Source organism: Mytilus trossulus, chromosome 1, assembly GCF_036588685.1.
Source record: "Mytilus trossulus isolate FHL-02 chromosome 1, PNRI_Mtr1.1.1.hap1, whole genome shotgun sequence".
Classification (NCBI taxonomy): Eukaryota; Metazoa; Mollusca; class Bivalvia; order Mytilida; family Mytilidae; genus Mytilus; species Mytilus trossulus.
In genome coordinates, this window is record NC_086373.1 from 12,213,135 (window position 1) to 12,223,447 (window position 10,313).

Genomic DNA, 10,313 nt, shown 5'->3' on the forward strand with positions numbered 1-10,313 from the left:
TATTGCTTATTTATAGACATATTCCCCATTTCCTTTCTTTATTTTATCTCACAAAAATAATGCTTTAAACAGCTTTTCAAAAGGATATATTGGCTCAAGGTTATATTTGAATAGCATAGTTTACATTTGATACTTGTATTTGCAATCGTATTGGTGAATTTGGGTCATAGCTTTTTACAACCCCTTTGGATCAAAGTATATTGTCATTCTTTTATCAAATTTACTCAAATGATGGCCTTGCCCAAAGGGCACACCTAGCAGATTAAGACTACAAGAAGATAATATTTGAACACAGATTTTTTTTTCATTTTTAGAATTTCGCATTGTTGGCAGATCTTGGATAGTTTAGATTTTATTCATTCACTATTTAGATACTTATAGATTATCGTTGATCATCGCAACAAGATTGATTTTCTTGCTTGAGCCAGGACGGCGAAAGCGAGAAAGGCAATCCAGTTGAGATGACCAATGATAATCTGTTTATTGCTATTTTACCTATGGAGAAGTTGTCAATTTCATGTCAATTTCGTTAGCAATGCAACATGCCTCCTTAGTTTCTGGCAATAGTTTTCCTTCTCAAGCGAGTAGCATGAAATGAAAAATTATCACAAAAAAAGATCAAAGGACAAATGCACATAATAGCAATAAATGAACATAATTTACAGTTTGAGATATTATATAGACAAATGTGTATTGTTGAAAAATGTATTGCCCTCTAGTTGTCTTCTGATTATTTGTATCAATGGGTTGTTGTCTCACAGTTTACACCATTAGTCACTAGTTTCATGCCTTAAATATGGATTCTGAATGGTGAAAATTTTCAAAATTTATTAAGTCATATAGGGACAAGTTTTGATATTTTGATTCTTGAATTGTAGATTAAAATGTTTTTGGCAAATTTTAAAGACTCTTATTGAAAATATCTCTTATTTTTTTGTATTCACATTTGCTATGTAGACTTGGCAACAAAAGCATGTTTAATTGTCCCCCACGTAATGTGTTGTGGGGGACATAGAAATAGCTGCTGTTCATCTGTCCGTGTCTCCTTCCTGCTAGATTTCTTAGGGTCCTTACATGTACTTTTTTTAGGTTAATATCAGCAGAGTCTTGGACAAGTTCAAAACCCAATGCCAATCACTATTTTTATACAGTTATTCCTTTGGCAAGTTTCATAGTTAGCATTCACATGTGTATAATTTTTGCCAGATTTTTATCAAACTTACATGTATATCGTAGATTTATGTCAGTAATGTCTCTGACAAGTTTGAAATTTGGTGGCAGTCAAATATTTTTTAAAGAGATAAGCCTCTTGGAAATATTAATTATGGTTGACTCGGAAATTGCATTATAGTTGCTCTCAAGACTATATTTCTCCAAGATATTTGACAAAAGTTTCAAAAAACATAAATAAAAGATTCTTCTAAATGTGTGGTTATTAAGTACATTTTCTAGATCAGCATTATAATGATTATCAGTAATACACAAACATTTACTACAATAAAAAAAATAATTAATAATGATACTACATGAAGAACAATGTCATTTACTTTGTTTCAATCATCACTGCAAAACGATTTGTCAAATTATGATTACTTACCAGTTAGTAACACCTAGATTAGAAAATGTAGTATTGATAGCCTATCAACATAACAAGAAATTTTGATAGTAAAATTCCTATGCTGAAATTGAAATAGCAATACTTTAATATGTAAAAAAATGCAAAACATTCAATGAACCATGAGTAAAGACTAGGACTAGAAAATCTCTATAGACAAATGAAATGCTTAAATGGTTATACAACTGCATCCCAATTATCATTGACTTGCCATGAGTAACCCAACATTTAAACTATTAAACTAAGCAATTGTTTGAAAGTCATTAGAAGATGACTCTGGGGATGGAGTTGTATTTGTGTAATCCCTTATAAAATTGGGTGTGCCGATACATGAATAACTGCATAACAACTATAAGTGATCCCAACTCAACCTGACTGACCTACTTCAAGTCCTCTTAGATATATGAGATGCAAGCACTTGTTGACATGTGGGGTTTTATTTGATAGGACAATGTATATGTACTAAATACTTGGCAAGATGATTAGTTTTTGTTTTGTATGAATGAATACAAAAACAAGGTCAGTTATATTTAAATTATGAGATGTCTGCTGAATTAAGTAAAAGACACTACTTTTACAGCAGAAAAAGGAGCAACTTTAGAAATAAAGCTAAAACAGTGTGTAAAGGATCTCTAGAAAAAATCTGAACTTGCAGTTTCTATTTCTATAATAAAAATATTCCACCTGAATATTGTATAGTCAGCAACAGACTTAATTTAAGACAATCTTCCTAAACATGCACAGTTTTGTGTTAGCTTATTTTACATGGCTAGAGTTATCAGGGGAGGGTTGAGATCTCACAAAACATGTTTAACTCTGCCACATTTTTGCACCTGTCCAAATTCAGAAGCTTCAGGCCATTGAAGACCCATTTGTGGCCTTGTGTTGTTTTCTGCACTTTGGTTGGATTATTGTCTCTTTGACACATTCCCCATTTCCATTCTCAATTTTATAAAATATTTGCCACTGGAAGTTAAGCAACCAACAATCAATCATTATTGTAGAAGATTATGCAGGCATTCAATTTAATTAGACTTGAGACTTGATAATGTTAACCAAGTCAATATAAAAAAGATGTGGTATGATTACCAATGAGACAACTATCCACAAAAGACCAAAATGACACAAACATTAACAACTATAGGTCACCGTACGGCCTTCAATAATGAGCAAAGCCCATACCGCATAGTCAGCTATAAAAGGCCCCAATAAGAAAATGTCCAAAATTCCAAACTGTCAACTGAATTGAAAGGACTATAGAAATAGTTAATTCCAATGTTAAACGTGTTTTACTACTAAAATATAGTACTAGCTCTTTTAGTTTAATAGAAGTAAAGGAAAGAAATTACAGTACAGAACGATTAGTTGTAGAACACTTACTAGAAGCTGAAATGAAACGATGTTTGAACAGATTGGTGTGTAGTTTATGTAACGAATTGATATATATTACTAGTATGTACTTTCAAATTTTCAGAGGATGTCTTCAGCAGAACTGTGGTAGTGACATGCTTATTTTCTATTTGATTCTTTGTGGCGCGCACGACCTTAAATGTAGATTAATGTTTAATGTCATTCATAGCATTTACGTCATACTACCATCATTGTTTGACAGATGCATCTTCTTCCTGGTAGTGGCTTGTTAGTGAGATGTTACCCAATATGCCATACACAGCTGAATTGATTAATACCAGAGTCATGTGTCTCGGCTAATTTATTTTCATTTTCGTCTATGTATGATAGTTTCCTTCCTATGTTAGTATGTCTGACGATTTATTTTTCTTTGTCGTCTGTGATGGAAAAGGGGTATAACTGTTTCCGTAATTAGCAGGTATATTTAAGTTTAGTTCATCCTCTCAGTATCTGTCCATTGGTGTATAAACCCATTTATACAGCTATGAATTGATCTAAAATCATACTAACTCTGGTTCATCGTGTGTCAAACGGTCTGTGAGTTGTTTATCTTCAACAGACTGTACCGTCTGCCAGTAATAGGACGGTCACATCGTCTGTCCTCAGTTCTGATAGTCTGCCATTATTAAACGGGATGATCCCATCGTCTGTCTTTAGTTCTGACAGTTTGTCAGTAATGGGTCAGTTTCGTCGTCTGTCTTTAGTTCTGACAGTCTGTCAATAATGGGTCATTCCCATCGTTTGTCTTCCGTTATGAAAGTCTGTAAGTAATGGGTCGGTCACATCGTCTGTCTTTAGTTCTGATAGTCTGCCAGTAATGGAACGGTCACATTGTCTGTCCTCAGTTCTTATAGTCTGCCAATAACTGGATGCTTCCGTCGTCTGTCTTTAGTTCTGACAGTCTGCCAGAAATGGGTCAGTCTGATAGTCTGCCAATAATGGGACGGTCACATTGTGTGTCCTCAGTTCTGATAGTCTGCCAGTAACGGGATGGTTCCGTCGTCTATCTATAGTTCTGACAGTCTGGCAGAAATGGGTCAGTCACATCGTTTGTCTTTAGTTCTGACAGTCTATCAGTAAAGGGACGGTCACATCGTTTGTCTTCAGTTCTGACAGTCTGTCAGTAAAGGGACGGTCACATCGTCTGTCTACAGTTCTGACAGTCTATCAGTAAAGGGACGGTCACATCGTTTGTCTTCAGTTCTGATAGTCTGTCAGTAATGGGACGGTCACATAGTCTGTCTACAGTTCTGACAGTCTCTCAGTAAAGAGACGGTGACATCGTCTTTCTATAATCCTGACAGTCTGTCAGTAATGGGACGGTCACATATGGTAAGTCTACAGTTCTGATAGTCTGTCAGTAATGGGACTGTCACATCGTCTGTCTACAGTTCTGACAGTCTCTCAGTAAAGGCACGGTGACATCGTCTTTCTATAATCCTGACAGTCTGTCAGTAATGGGACGGTCGCATATGGTAAGTCTACAGTTCTGATAGTCTGCCAGTAAAGGACGGTTATATCGTCTTTTGTTTTGTTTTGTGGTGAAATGTGTGTGAGTGACAATGAGGCGTCAGTTGTGTGGTTCGTTATCTTTCTTCATACGTTCACATAAGTCATATTTCAGTGGAATTGTCTTTAATATACCTACACTTTAATTTGTTAGTGGGATTGGAAAAGATGGTGCATTCGTGATCTTTAAGTTGCGTGCTCGAGATTCATCACCTGTCCACAGAGCAATCATAAAAAGTGTGTCATAGTAGTCACCAAACATGGCATATATCCGAGTGTTAATCTGCATGTCGTGTTCAGTGTTAATCTACAGGGATGTGTGATAGAAACAAGTCTGTATAAGTTGTGAAACTAACGTGACTACATGATCGAATTTCGGCCATTAATTTTAATGAGGGCGTTTATAGCAAGACCAGCATGATTCTCAATACAGAATCAGACACATATACGTGTATATATGTCTTCACGTGTATATTTGTCTTCATGCATATATTCTTTGGCAGAATATAGGAGGGGGGAGTATTTCAGTAATTTGACCATATGTTATTGAAAAGCAACATACAGAATCAGAGACATAAACGTGTTTATATGTCTTCATGTGTATATATGTCTTCACGTGTATATTTGTCTTAATGCATATATTCTTTGGCAGAATATAGGAGGGGGTAGTATTTCAGTAATTTGACCATATGTTATTGAAAAGCATGGTTAATTTTTATAAATTGTTTTTTGGATTTTTATATAGATTAGACCGTTGGTTTTCCCGTTTGAATGGTTTTACACTAGTATTTTGGGGGCGTTAATAGCTTGTTGTTCGGTGTGAGCCAAGGCTTCGTCTCATTGACACTCACACCACATCTGCCTATATCTAATTAATGCAAGGTATACAATTTCATCTTGGCGATAGTAATGATATAGTTTAGATATATGATAACACACAAACAGCATTGTTAATCTAAAAACTGATATGCGGTCAATAAAAAAGACAATATATAAGTGGCATTTGTAGTCTTTTTTGTTGCATATTTTTAACGGGTATTATCAGATAATGAAACAATTTTAGTACCATGTGGAATGTTTAATGTCACCATGTAATCAAATTGGTAAATACAATATGTAAACTCAGCAACCGGTTTTTTATTGGAGATTACTAAAAGTAGTAATAAATTACTACTCCTCTCATCATTTGTTCAAATGATTTTTTTTTTTGCGTTTAGTGGTTGAAATTTAAGAACAACCTATAATAATCATGAACTAATGAATTGTATATCGAGATTTAGACGTTCACAATGCTGGGACTAATATATGTATTTATTGGTTAAAGATAGTGCTGTTACCAATAGAAAAGGGTAGGGGAGAAAGAATATGTTAACTTATTCCATAGATTGAACAGGATTTTGACAGAGTTATCTTTCTTATGACGTGGAATCCGAGTGAAATGTCTAAATGAGGACTCGATTAATTTAAAAGTTATTATTTTAGAAATGAGGAGGGTATGCGCGTAGTCAATATCAGAAGAATGTTCCTCTTCACGTAATTATAGCATAGTATAAGACCAAAGTCTATAAAGACCCGTCTAAATGGCATTTTATTGATTAATTCAACAACACTTAATATACACTCTTCGTGGTTATCTTGATGATATTTATTTGTTAAATAATCAAGATATAGAAAAATATATTGCGGTAATTTACACAAAGGAATTTAATCGGGCTAAATAAATCAAATATAAACAGCATAATAACTATCCTTTCCTATATTTAGACATTTCAGTTGTTCACATTAAACTCTACACTAATTTAACTGCAACAAAAGGGTCGATTTTCGATTTTTGTTCCCTCTTGTTATTTTTTATTCTAGACGGTGAAGTTCCTTTTGCATCCTTTTACACATTTGCAACTAGGTACCGATTATCAGGTTATCTGCATGTTGATATCGTAAAATATCAGCTGCGAGACATAATATGAAGCTTTTTGTCGAGTAAGCGTAGCGAACGAGATCAAAAAGCCTTCATATAATGTCAAGCAGCTGATATTTTACAATATCACTATGCAGATAATCTGATAATCGATTTATCGGGCTATATTTGCGTGTTTCGGAAGTGTTTTCTTTGTTTCGCCAGCACAAACAGATGACTTGATAAGTTCGGGTCAAAGTTATTAACGTCGGTTCAAACATTATGACGTCGCTGATATGTCCGGGTCAAAGTTATTAAGGCCGGGTCAACGTATTTGACGTCACGAAGACATGATACGGAATAATATTAAGAGCTGAACAGAGTGATATAGACAGAGGGACGACCGATAATTCGCTATACCCGTGTCTGTTGTGACGTTTTGGATTTAAATATAAGATATGTATTACTAGAAATTTTCAAGTCAGGGATTTCATTACCACAATGAACTTAAATTCTTCCATATATATAAATATAATTGTTTTTACCTCAGTTTAGCTGCACAAACTATTTCAAACGGGATTGTTACAGATCTGGCTACACTTATCGATTGTTTAGAATAAACTTATTAAAAAAAATGTGACTTGGCTGGAGAGTTGTCTCATTGGCACTCATACCACAGTTGCTTGTATCTAGTATTTAAAAGGTTACCAATTCAACACTGTAAAAAGATCTTTGAATATTGTTTTTTTTTTTATTGTATTAATATTGCTCTTGTTATCAGTAAATTAAAATCAAACTGAATATCTGTACACTAACTTCGTTGGATGTTAGATGTGTACTGAATGGTATTTTAGTCTTTGAAGCATGCTTCTTATGTTGATGTTTTTTGTTGTTTTTAAGTAGCTGTCAAAAACTGCGAGTACTCTCAGATTTGTACCTAGTGTGTGTTTCTTTTGATGTGATGATGTATATGTTCCTGGACACGTCCACTCTGTTATTTGTGAGAAGTGTTTCTGTTTGTATCCTTCTGATGAGCTAAGCATTTTCCAGCTGGTTCTTATGGCGTACTTTTAAATCTCTGTCCCATGTTTGGGGAGGGTTGATGTCTTCAAACGAATTAAACCCTGCCAAATGCTGTTTATGCCTTTCCCAAGTCGGGAGCATGTTATTTTAAAAAGTGGTTGTTGTTTGTTGCTGTGTGACAAACCTATTCATATTTCGTTTATAAATTGTTTTATATATTGACTATGTCGTTAGTTTTCTAGTTGTTATTTCGCGGCCTGTAAAAGCTGACTATGTTGTATGGGCTTCGCTAGTTGTTGAAGGCCGTATGCTGACCTGTAGTTTTTAATTTCGATCTTTGTCATTTAGTCGAGAGTTGTCTCGTTGACAATCATACCACATCTTTTAAAGAAGCACATAATTCAGTGTTTTTTATTTGTTGCTATAAAGATAAGATGTGGTATGATTGTGAAAGAGACAACCATTCACTGTCTGTTTAACTGTTGATTTTTGTTTGTTTCCTGTTTGTCATATATATATATGTCATGCCTTTGGTTTTCTTGCTTATTTTTTTTCACGTTTTTGAATTCTGGGTCATTTATAACTGGCTATATCAGTATATATGTACTTTTCTTATTGTTGAAGATCATACTATTACCTTTAGTTGCTTACATCCACTTCATTCTAAGTGGTGGTAAGTTGTCTTATTGGTAATCAAACCACATATCCTTATTTTATATTATTGAAAAAAAAAATCATCCAAAATTAGGCGCCCCTCTACCTCATTGGAAATTAACCCAATTAAGGATATTTCCTGGACTTCGTTAGGATAATAGTAGTAGAAAAGACACACTCAGTATCTAGTAATTCGTTAAAAGTCCAAAGTTACAATATAAAAAAATAAGAATATGTCAGTTTTATTGCATACAAATAATGTTTTGTCTATGTACCAATCTGTCTATTTGGTTATGAATAATTGTACAGCTCTAAACATGGCTCCATAATTTGAGTTATGAAGTATGTCGATGTCTATTGACAATCTCTGGCTCGTGATATGTCAAATAATTTCAAATTGGCACATGTAATGACAGATTTGACTAGTCAGTTTTTACTGTTCATAGTGTCAAATCAGCATGTTTTAAACAAAAGTACTATCAGCTTTCTATCAGTTATGTCGAGCATTATATGTTTGCTTTGTCTTGTATTTTGTAGTTTATTATTCCGGTACTGTACAGTTCAGTGCTATTTATGAACTGATTGTGTTTGTACTTTCGTCTATCTACCTTTGTAATTCCACTGATTGAGACTTAAAGGTGACAGGTTAAAATCACAAAGTGCTTGTGAGCGCTGAAGGGTAAAGATTGCATTCATTGTGCAGTGAGATCTAGAAAATTAACACTTGCATATTGTGTTAGGCGTTTGAAAGCAATGCCACGAATTGTAGAAGTGTTCCATTTCCCTTGATTTTAGTTGGTTCAACTGATATTATTGCAAAGGAAGATAACTCTTTTAACTCTTCTGTTTAATTTAAAATATTACATTATCAATGCCATCGTAAATATTTTAGAACATAAACTACATACTTACACAATGCACATTGTATGTCTTGGCAAGTATAGTTAAACATATACATCATTTTGCAACTTGAATATATCTCAATATAAATTTTTTGTTATGCTCATAAATAGGATGCAGAGAATGTTGTGCCAAGTCAAAGGTTTTTTTTAAGTGCTGTGTTTTTTCTTTTTCTTAATAGAAGTGATAACGTCTGTAAAATTGAAGATTAATAAGCCAACCAATAACAGTTTTGGTTGAATGAATGCAATCCCCGAAACTGTAAATGTTGCTGTATAAAATAGAACCTCATCAGTAGTGGTCTACTAAAAACAATGATGCAATGTTTCTCACACACTGGATGAATTATCTTCATAAATACAATTAGAAGATTGAAATGTTCTTTTAAATGTGATTTACAGATGTAAAATCAACGCGTGTAGGTATCTTTTATTGCTGTGCTCTGTAAATATTGTTTCAGGTTGAGTTTTTGTATTGTTAGTGTAAGCGTTTATCTATGAACAGTCATCTTGATACTGAACATGAAGTGGTTATTATAACTGTAAATTTTTTTTTGGATCAGAAGCAAAAGAATTTCTATTTGTCACAGGTCTATGCTTTTGTGATTTTTTTGTAGCTATTCACGTTCATAACTTTTAATTTTCTGATTTACTGGTATATGATAAAATTAAACTTTTGAATAGACAAAAATTGATCCTCCATTTCAATAGAAACTTCTAATATAGATTTTTTTTTAAGAAGAAGAAGTAATATAAGTATACCTATATAGTAGAAGTAACAACAACAGCATGTACCAAACTATTGACCCTGAAAAAACATGTTTTGACAGAACACTTCTCCATTTTCCTATAACAAATAAAATATCATAGCACACAATTCTTTTTACTTTGTACTGTTTTCCTTCACATTTTATGTTGGTCTACCAATAGATCTTTTTTAGTGTGTGTGTAAATTAATAAAGATGCAGTCATGGCAGTAGAGGTTCAATTGCTTTTCAAGAATTGACATCCATTTCTATTTGAACCTTGCATTATATATGCCATCCTTTATTGTAATCTGTGCTGCTCATTTGAAAAAAATTGTTTTCCATCATTATTTTGTACATTAATTACGCCGTAGTTAGAATTGTTTTACATTTGTCATTTCAGGGCCTTTTACAGCTGACTATATAGTATGGGCTTTGCTCATTGTAGAAATCTGTACGTTGACCTATGTTAATTCTGTGTCATTTGATTTCTTATAAAGAGTTGTCCCATTGGAAAACACAGCACATCTTCCTTTTTGTATTGAAACAGAAATTTCTAT